This window comes from Macaca fascicularis, chromosome X (genome assembly GCF_037993035.2).
Source record: "Macaca fascicularis isolate 582-1 chromosome X, T2T-MFA8v1.1".
Taxonomy (NCBI): Eukaryota; Metazoa; Chordata; class Mammalia; order Primates; family Cercopithecidae; genus Macaca; species Macaca fascicularis.
The window spans coordinates 126,622,791-126,632,630 of NC_088395.1; positions in this window are offsets into that span (position 1 = coordinate 126,622,791).

The following is a 9,840-nucleotide window of genomic DNA, read 5'->3' on the forward strand; positions in this document are numbered from 1 at the left end:
CTCATTCAGGTTCCCTTGTAGGTGATGAGTCATTTTTCACTTGCCAATTTCCAGATTTTCTCCTTGTCTTTGACTTTCAGCAGTTTTACTATGATGTATCTGTTTCATATATCTTTGTTTATTCTGCTTAGAAATTATTGAGCTTCCTAGATGTGTAGGTAAGTGTTTTACAATAAATTTGTGAAATTTTCAGCCATCATTTCTTCAAATAATTTTTCTGCTTTGTTTTCTCTCTCTTATGCTCTTCTGGCACTCTCATTGCATGTATATCAGCGTCCTTAATGGTGCCCTAAATTTCCCTGAAGGTCACTTCATTTTTTATTGATCTGTTTTTCATGTTCTTTGGATTGGATAAACTCTATTGGTCTATCTTCAAGTTGACCAATTCTTTCTTTTGCCAGTTCAAATCAACCACTGAGTCTCTCTTGAGACATTTTTAGTTCAGTTATTTTGCTTTTCAACTCCAGAAGTTAGATTTGGCTCTTTTTCATAATTTATATCCCTTTATTGATATTTTATATTTGATGTGATACTGTCATCATGCTTTTTCTTTTTAATCATAATTTCTTTTCATTCTTTAATATGTTCATAATGGCTATTTAGAAGTCTTTGTTAAATCTATCACATGGTCCCTGTCTGTCTTTAGTTGGCTCAGTTGCTATAACAAATACCATAGACTGGGTAGCCTAAACAACAGAAGTGTATTTCCTCACATGTATAGAAGCTGGAAGTAAAAGATTAAGGTGCAAGCATAGTTGGGTTCTGGTCAGAGCCCTCTCCCTGGCTTGCAGATGGCTTCCTTCTTGCTGTATCATCACTGGGGGAGAGAGCATGTGTGCAAGCTTCAGTCTTTTCTTCTTATAACTACACTAATCCTATCATGGGAACCCTAGCCTCATGCCCTCATCTAAACCCAGTTACCTCCCAAAGACCTTGCTATGTTTTGAGTGTGTCCCCCCAATTTTATTTTCTTTTTCTATGTTTTTAGTGATGGGGTCTTGCTATGTTGCCCAGGTTGGTCTCAAACTCCTGGGACAAAACAATCCTCCTGCCTTGGCCTCCCAAGTTGCTGGGATTACAGACATGAGCCACTATACCCGGCAAGTTCCCCACATTTTATGTGTTGGAAACTTAATCCTCAAATTGATATGTTGATGTCATTTGGCTGTGGGACCTTTAGGAGATAACTAGGATTAGAGAAGGTCACAAGGGTGGGGCCCCCATGATGGGACGGTGGCTTTTTAAGAAGAGACTTGAGCTGCTCTTGCTCTCTCACCATGTGATATCTTTTACCATGTTATGATGCAGCAAGAGGGCCCTCATCAGATGGCAGCTACTAAATATTGGACTTCCCAGCCTTTAGGACTATAAGTTAAATAAACTTTTACTCTTTTTAAATTTCTCAGTCTGTAGTATTCAGTTACAGCAACAGAAAATGGACTAAGACAGCTCCACTTTCAAATACCATCACATTGGTGTTAGGGCTTCAACATATGAATTTTGGATGGACACAAACATTTAGTCCATAGCACTGTCACAAACAGTTTCTGTTGCCTGCTTTTCTCCCCCCATGTATAGATTATGCTTTCCTGTTTCTTTGCATGTCTCATAATGTTTGTTGCAAACAGAATATTTTAGATAACATATTATAGCAACTCTGGGTACTGATCCCCGCTTAAAGGCTTGTTATTTGTATTTGCTTGTTTTCATTTTGCTTTGTTTTGTTGTTTAATGGCTGTCTGGATTATTTCAGTGAAGTCTATTTCCTATCTACCATCACAATGTGAAGGCTGTGATACTGCTTCTTAGTGATGCAGCCTTGGGTATTCCCGCACTTACCCGGTGATAACAGTGGTTTTCACAGGGCTCTCTTAGTCTCTTTTTCCCTAACCAAACCTAGCTGTTAAACTCCACGAATTTTCCACTGATTGCCCTATTGTTTCAACAATGCTCTGGGAGCATAACTTGCTCAACAGACTAATCCAATCAAATTCAGACTCCCTTGTAATCAGGGGGAAAGTGTGGGAAGGGGATGAAGGATAAAAGACTACAAATTGTGTTCAGTGTATACTGATCAGCTGATGGGTGCACCAAAATCTCACGAATCACCACTATCATGTAACCAAATACCACCTGCTCCCCAAAAACCTATGGAAATAAAAAAATTAAACAAACAAACAAACATTCAGACTCCCTTGAAAGGACAGTTCCTGAGGCAAGTATTTGAGATTTGTTCTGAAATCTTCTTCTAGTTGTCTAGAAGTCTTGAAAGTCTTCTAGTTGTCTCTTTTCCAGGTTCTCTCCAGCAAACTAGCCAGCTTACAGTTTAGCCTGTAATGAATGAATCTCCCATTCTCCTGCCTTTCACCACACTCTCCACTGTTTCAGAAAACACCTTTAAACTGGAACTTCTCTGCACTCTGTTGCAAATGAAGTCAGTTCATTTGGAAAGACCTTCAGAGCTTTCTGTTTATGGCCTGCTTCTCCCACAAGACAAAATTTCTGAGCCATGGCCCTGGAGCTGGGGGTGGGTAAAACAGCACACTTTTTCTGAGTGACACCCCCACTCTAGGAACTTAGTGCTCCGTGAATTGGTTTGGGCAGGGGGGCAGTAGCGTCATGTCTCCTAGGCTTGCCTCTACCTGTATGAAACCACTATCTTACAAGCCAGGGCAAGGATGATCAGGGCCCCAGTATTCTTAGCAGTGCCATGCCCAAGGTAGAGCTTCCATCTCACCAAGTGGTGGGTGGTTGGAAGAAGGAAACCCACCTCTCTTGAGTACATTCACTGGATCTTAGCCTCAGCAACAGGTAGTTGAGGGAAGGATGAAAAACGCTCACATCCTGCCCCTCCAGAGAAGGTAATCTTCCAACTGGGAGCTGGAGGAAGGTGGAGCCTTGTGTCTTTGGCTGTACCAATCTGGAATTGAATTTCTCCTCACAGAGCTGGGAAAGAAGGGAGAAGATGAGTCTTGGTTCAAGTACCAAACTCTCAATGTTCTTACCGAATTTTAGTAGACTTTCTTGATTAGGTATTCCTTCATTCACTGTATGTCTTCATGCTCATTTCCAGAGACTTTTAATGGTTTGGGGATTTTTTTCATAATTTTTCATTTCATGGGAGAATGAGTCCACAGATCTCACATTCTTATGCCAGAAATGGAACTCCCATACATATATTTTTCCTGAACCATATCAAAACATGTTGCAGACATTAGGAAACTTCATCCCTATGTACTTCTGCATGCGCCTCCCAAATTAAAGACATCTCCCTATATAACCACAATGCGTTATCATTCTTGAGTAAATTAACATAGTTCTATAGTATTATTTAATGAATAGTCCATGTTCAAGTTTCTCCAAGAATCTTTTATAATTTTTTTAGGTGGGTAGGGTGGGAAGTCAGCAAACAAGATTCACACACTACATTTTGTTGCTTGTCCTTTTATATTTATTTAACTTAAAACAAACCTCCTAACTTTTCTTTTCATGTTATTGAAATTTTAGAATCCAGACTAGTTTTTTTTTTAGAAGTCTACATGAGACATGTTGTTTCTTGAATGCTCTCAGTCTCTTACTTCTTGACTTAGGCAGTGGTTATCCTGTGACGTTATCTTTATAAGTTTTCATTAGGCTGTACAGTAATATTTTATGCATCAAATCTGTATATAATCAGTATTAAAAATAAATAAACTATCAAACCATGAAAAGACGTGAAGGAACTTTAAATATGTATTACTAAGTGAGAGAAGCCAATTTGGAAGGCTACATACTGTATGATTTCAGCTATATAACATTCTGGAAAAAGTAAAACTATAGATATCATAAAAAGGCCAGTTGTTGCTAGGGGTTAGGAGGGAGGAAGGAATCAATAAAGTGCAGAGGATTTTTAAGGCAGTGAAACTATTCTGTATGCTACTACAATAGTAAATACACATCATTAATGTCATTATGCATTCGTCAAAACCCTTAGAATGTGCAAAACCAGGAGTAAACCCTAATGTAAACTATGGGTGATATTTGGGTGATAATGTTTCTTTCTTTTTAAGTTTTATTTTAGGTGCAGGGGTACATGTGCAGGTTTGTTATATAGGTAAACTCGTGTCACAGGGGTTTGTTGTACAGATTGTTTAGTCACCCAGATACTAAGACTAGTACTCAATAGTCACTTTTTCTGCTCCTCTCCCTCCTCCCACTCTCCACCCTCTGACAGGCCCCATTGTCTGTTGTTCCCTTCTATATGTCCATGTGTTCTCATCATTTAGCTCTCTCTTACAAGTGAGAACATGTGGTATTTGGTTTTCTGTGACTGCATTAGTTTGCTAAGGATAATGGCCTCCAGCGCCATCCATGTTCCTGCCAAACACATGATCTTGTTCTTTTTTTTTTTTTTGGCTGCGTAGTATTCCACGGTGTGTATGTACCACGTTTCCTTTATGTAGTTTGACATTGACAGGCATTTAGGTTGGTTCAGTGTCTTTGCTATTGTGAATAGTGTTGCAGTGAACATTCATATGCATGTGTCTTTATGGTAGACTGATTTATATTCCTCTGGGTATATACCCAGAAATGGGATTACTGGGTTGAATGGTAGTTCTGTTTTTAGCTCTTTGAGGAACTCAGCACTGCTTTCCACAATGGTTGAACTAATTTACACTCCCAACAACAGTGTGTAAGTGTTTCATTTTCTCCACAACCTTGCCAGTATGTTATTTTTTGACTTTTTAATAGTAGCTATTCTGATTGGTGTGAGATGGTATCTCACTGTGGTTTTGATTTGCATTTCTCTAATGATCAGTGATATTGAGCTTTTTATCATATGCTTGTTGGCCACATGTATGTCTCAATTTAGGTTCATCAGTTGTAGCAAATGTAACACTCTGGCTGGGAATATTGATAATAAGAAAGCAATGCATACGTGGGGGTAGGGATTATATATAGTATATGGTATATCTGTGCATCTTTCTCTCACTTTTGCTGTGAGTCAAATCTGCTCTAAAACCTCTATTAAAATTGTTGTATGTATATTTCACAATTTTAAAAAGGGAAAAATGTCTGGAAAGAAGTAATTATTGTTATAGTGCTCATTTTTTAGTGGGTGCATCAATATGTTAACTTTAGACTTAAGTATATTGAGCACTTCAAAGTCCAAATTCTATGCTTTTCCCATTATACCACTCTTCTTCTCTGAAACAGGTTAAGAATTATTGACTTCCCAAGGTACCCTAAATTGAGTCCTGGTAAGTGAACAGCCAAATTCAAAAATTGGCCTGGGCTAATTTTTGCAGTTGTTATAGCCTTTTCTTCTTCCCTACTTGTGAGGGTCTCCTTGCTGCCACATTGAAAGTTCCTTCCAATCCCACTCTCACCAAAATGTTTATTTCTCCTCTTGATCCCCAGTTAGAATAACTGAGAGGTAACAACATTCTCCCCTACTCCCTCCCCAGAAGTTAATCACCCTCTGTCCCTTGCCTCATAGAGGGACAGTGGCAGAAGCTTTGGCATGCTTGGAAAGGTTCCTGACTCATGATCAAAGGGATTAGACTAAGAAAGAGGACAAGCTAATGATTAAAGTGAGAGATAGGGATAATGTTTCGTTGCTTCTATTCCTAGCAGTACTGTACTAGCATGTGATTGGTTCAAATTAACACCTGACTTTCTATCTGTGAAACTAAGGAAACCAATCTGTTTGGGCTTACAAATTACTTGAGAAAAAATGTTTCTGTTGATACCATAAGGGTGACTGACCAAAGAAGTCTGGGAATTTTTATAAATAAAATCACCATGAATCTGCTTGTAAACACCATGCCATTCCACAGCATCATTCCTTTTTTTAGCTAGTTATTTTTTAAGAACAGATTGTTTGTGTCACTGAACAGATGCAGGCTATGCTAGTAATGGAAGGAGTGGAAGTCAGTTATAAGAGAAGTGTAAGGTACAGGCCTTGTCTTCAAGGTTCGTATAATCCTTTCGGAGTGAAAAAATATTCACGTAGGAGGAAGAGTGGTAGCAATCCAGTGAAATATCGTACTAGTTTGGAGTGCATAATAATCCTTTATATGCTAGAGGAGAGAATAACCTTTGAGGAAGAGAAAGAAGACTTGTGTAACTAATTAATTATGAAAGAATGAAGACAATGTATAGGTTCTTTAGGAGTGAAGGCCAACAGATTTGCTTTCAAACACTCCTTTGGCAACCGTGTTTTCTCCTAAAGAATGATTCTGCTAATGTTAACTGAGATCTGTTCTTTCAAGTCTTCAGCAGATTCCAGAAACCTTATGTCCCCGACCCTCCTTTCTGTCACTAGTGTTGGTGCCTGTCTTGGAAAGTAATAGGACTCTACTCCTTGGACAGTGTTCGACATCCTTGCTGGTCCACAAGTTTTGATTGACCTTTCACCTAGTTAGGGCCCAGGAGTGAAGTTTGACTCCATTAAGGAAAAGCGGTAAGAGATGTAACCCTATGTGGACAGTGTCTAATTCTCAGTGGGGCAGCAGAGATCAAATGAGTAAAATGAGGAATATGTTATGCTTTCCTGATGACCAATAATTCTATGTGATTTTTTTTTAAATGTTTGTCTCCTTAACTAAAGGGCAAACTTCATGATGGTGGTGACTGTGTATTTTTCATTCTCTACTGTATTCCTAGAACCTTGCACAGAAGCTGACACATCATAAGTGTTCAATAACTATTTGCTAAATGAATGAATGAATTAATTAATTAAGTGGGACTACCATCTTGACAGGATGCAGATGGAAACTAGTAAATGTATGAGTAAAGGTGATGGGAAATAAACTGTGGTCTTCATTGGGAGCCAGAGGATGACTACAAGAACAGAAAAGGAAGGATAGAATAGTAGGGCCTTCTAGTCATAGTGGTGAGAAAGTGGGACTGGGAGAAATGAAACTAACATTTAATGTTGAGCATCTTCTAACTGTCTAGTGCTTTGACAGGTATGAACTCATTTAATCTTTCTGATGCTGGAGGTAGGTACTATTATGATACATATTTTACAGATGAAAAAAATAGAGACTCAAAGAGGTTAGGTAACTTTCTTATAATCATTATTGTGAGACAATTTCCCTTGGGTCTCATGTTTCTGTACTTCTTGTGAGTAGAGACTTCCAGACTACCTTTTCAAGGATATGTGTATAGTGAACAGCTTTGGAAGATAGCATATCTCCTTCTGGAGCAAAAGACAGGAACACTTACTGCCCATCATAAAATATATAGATTTATTAAGTTCAGTATTGCTTTCCAGTAATGCAATCTACAGCATGTGCAGGTGTCACCTGGCCCTTTTCAAGTAGCTCTTATGAGATGAAGGAGAAAGAGATAGTGACACAAGAAAATACTTGTAGTCTGGCTAATACTATTGCTGTAAGAAACAAAGTCCCTTATCTCTGACCCAGGAGTCTCATGTCTTCTGTCAGCATCCATGGAAATGTGGTAGGTTAGCGTGCAAGATAAAAATCTCAGAACCTTCACAAGGCTTGACAATTAATACAGGTGAAATGTATCAGAAGTGGAAATTGCACCCATCTCTATTTGACTCCAGAACCTACACTCTTTTCTCAGGATGGTGGTGCTTCCTGCGCTGTGCTCAGGGGTAGTTGCTACATTATATGATATCATTCCTCCCTGTGTTTCCCCTGTACCTATGTGTCACTGGAGCTGCCCTTACTTTTCAAGTTGGATGATTTAGGTATCCCATTACACAGAAAAGAGAAGAGGTTTAAAATATCTGATTTTCTCTCCTCTGTTACATAAATTAATAGAAGTCCTTAATTTATCATCCCATTTTTTAGTCATTCTATTTTCCCAGGGCTATGGTTCTTGCAATGGTCAGGACCTTGTGAGACAGATTTATATTGATGGACAGGAATTCCCAGAGGACACAACTGGAACACCTTATACACTTCATAAATAGCCAGCTAGTTTTAGCTCTTTGGGGGATGCTCGCCAAACTCTTCATCAAAAGATAACACTAGTCCTCCTATATCCTTGTTGGGTCATCTGGGTGGTAGTTCATGGGGTGTAGAATGGTGGGATCCCAAGATCGCATTTTCCAAATATTTCTAACCTGAAAATTAATTGTATAAGCAGTTTCAGTAGAAATTTCTAATCTTGGGAGTCCTAAGTATCCCTTATCCTCATATAGATCTTTTGTTCTCATTATTTACAAATTAATTTTCTCTTCAACAGCGTTGTGATATTAGACAATCAATCACTCTTTTCACTAAAGCTAGAGAAACAGCTGTCAGCATGGAGTTGGGTAGAGGAGAAACAGGAGGCCACAGAGGAGTGAGGCCATTCCCATTTATCATGTCCCCAGATGACTGCTCTATGGGAAGGCCTGATGATTTGTCCAGCACTTTCACCAGTGATCATCCTCACAACAGTCCTATGAGATAACTGAAGTACCAAGAAATTAAGTGATTAACTAGTCCAACATCACACTGTGTATTTATAGCAGCTCTGGGGCTAGAATTTGTTTCCCTATACTGGGTACTTAATGAGTTCAGAGGATAGTGCCCTGGTTTCAAGGAGGTAGAGGAGTAGGAACATCAAGATAAGGATTCTTTTGTTTTTACAGATTCTGGTCATGCTGCCCAGAAGATAGGGTAGCAGGGGACAGAGAGCAGGGCAAAGTTAATGCCACGCCATGCCATACCATACTTCCCTCCACAAAGGCGGGATAGTTATTTGGGTGTCTTAGGGGCTGGCGTACTGCAAAAAGATGGGGATTGGGGACCTCCTCACAGCCTTCTAGTATCCCCTCCTTGAACCTTTCCTGCAGCTGTTGCTCTTATCTAAACAGAAGATGATTGTTTAACTTCTTCACTTCTGGGCATAGATATACTAACCTGGGCTCTTCATGGGCTGGAGTCAGAGCTGGTGGAAAGAAAATGGTTCAGAAAAGGACTACACAATTTGAAGTGTCCACCAGCCTGAACCAAGCAAGGAAGACCAGAGATAGGAAAGGGAGGCATTTGGGATGCAGGCATCTATAAAGTAGGAAGGGTCTTGAGAAAGTGGGCTCAGGGTTTCTTTTGTTGATTTGTGTGTCTGCTTGGAGAGACAATGAAGCAATTGGCTTATTTCTGGAATGCCAGCTCCTCAGGTGGACAGCAACACACCCTAGAGATACTTTTTTGTAGTGTGGGCATTAGCATTAGGAGTTTTCTAAGAATTGGGAACCTCAGAAAGGGCGCATAAATTTAATTCTTTTATCATAGATAACAGAGGTCCATTAGTATACCTCAAGAAAAGAAAGATTACAAAGATACATATGGCCTAGAAAACCACTAGATTCCAAGCAGTTCTAATCAACAGCATCTTGCTCTCTTCTTCTTGCATAATGTCCTTGTTGCCTCTGTAAGTTTTTTCTAGTCTCCTCTTGCCACTGACGGGAAAATCCTCTCCATAATCCATAGGAACAGGTTCACAGGGTGTTAGCCTGATTCTCTTAGCGTGTTACTATCAATCCTTTTGGGCAAAGAGCTCTTTGTGCCAGGCTACCTTACCTATCACATTGTGGAGCTCATTCCTAGTATAGTCAAGGTTACTGTCATGCCACAACTAGCTGGGTTTGCCTTCCTGAACATGGGGCAATGAGTAGAGTATTGAACATGGCAGACATCATGACTGACAGGCCTAGTACAGAGGACTTCTCTCTGAAGTTTTAGGTAAGCCTTGTAACAACTCACCTTTGAGATAATATGCTGAAAAAGAGAGAAAGAGACATAGGGCCAGTTTACTGTGTGTGTGTGTGCAGTAGGCAACTGTTCATGCCAGTGTTTCCCAAATCAAAATCCTTGAACCTCTGCATCAGATTCT